We start from the raw sequence: 1521 nt of genomic DNA, 5'->3' as shown, positions 1-1521 counted from the left end.
TCTGAAATTTTCTTAAGTTTATAAAACAACATATTGTCATAGAACTACTGTTAAGAAAGAACGCCTGTTTCCCTCAGCAATTTCCCAAAGCAATTACAAACTCCTCCTTCCCATCACAAAGAAATATCCTCATCTCAGTACCTCTCTTACAATTTTCCATGTGAGTCATTCCTCTATTCACCAATAATTGATGTATTCTAAATTTGGAGAGATGTGAGAAAATCTCAAAATTCTGCCCAAGTGAAGTTAAGTATGGCCATATGACTTTCTCTGACCCAGAAAATATGTGTGGAAAAGATATGTGTAATATCCAGTTGTCAGGACTTAGCTCTTTAACCTTGTCTTCTCTTGTCATGGTACTACGTGTGGAATGCGAGACATTCTAAGGAAAAAGAAATTTTGCACACCAAACCCACAAATACAAAACAACTACACCTGTAAGTCATGAGCACATACAGACTGGACTTTGTATGTACAAGAAATAATCCTTGTTGTTTGTTAAGAAAATAAATGTAAGTCCTTGTTACTTTGACATCCTTTCACATATCCTGAATAATATTTCCATGTAAGCTTTACATGAGACCTTTATAAATGGTATGGATTTTAACCCCTAGCACTAAGTCATATACTTTCCAAACTTTTTGCCATCCAGGTCACTCCCAAAACTTTGTCTTAACAAGCTGTTAGTAATGATATATGGTAGCCACTACAGTGACTCTGTGATGTATATATCTTATAACTTCTTGTAACCTTGTGGTATCTTTAGTATTTCTAACAGAAATGGGCCTAGAAATTATTTAGTAAACCTCAATGGAAATTCTAACTCAGTTTATTATGCTAAATTGTGATTATGCTAAATGTAGTTAGTTAATTGCTAAATCTGGGTCCATTTGCAGCAAAAAAAAAATCACTTGGATTTAGGTTTAGCTGTGATTCTACAATATTGTGGCAAAGAACACCTCATCAACAAGGATATCTGCATAAGGAACATGTGTATACCTACCCTGAATTGAACTGTACCCACATATTTAAAATTAAAAAAAAAAATTAAAAGAAAATAAGCCAGAAAAATCTATGAGGCACTTAGTTTTTAAAAAGTATTCTTATTAAATTTAAAATATATTTTATATAGATAGAAAAACAAATTTGTCTAAATATTTAACACATTTGTAATTACCTAGAGATTAAATTAAATTTACAGAACTATATGTCTCAAGAAATAAGAGTGTCTACATTTTTTCTGAATTCTAATATCTCAGAGGATTTTCACTGTTGTAGTTTTACCTTATAAAATTTTTAAAGAAAAGAGGACTATAGCATGTGCGCGTGTGCGCGCGCATGCGCGCGTGTGCGCATGCACGCACACGCACACACACACACACACACACACATGCATACACCCTGCAAATAAGGACCTTTTTGTAGCCAAGTTTTCATTCTCATAAGCCAAGTAAAAAATAAAAATAGAATACAAAAACTGAACACAAATGCAAGCACCTGGGAAGCTACAGGGAAATGTCC

Source organism: Carlito syrichta, unplaced genomic scaffold (genome assembly GCF_000164805.1).
Source record: "Carlito syrichta isolate Samal-C Ts95f unplaced genomic scaffold, Tarsius_syrichta-2.0.1 Scaffold302566, whole genome shotgun sequence".
NCBI classification, from domain to species: Eukaryota; Metazoa; Chordata; class Mammalia; order Primates; family Tarsiidae; genus Carlito; species Carlito syrichta.
This window is presented reverse-complemented; position numbering follows the sequence as displayed.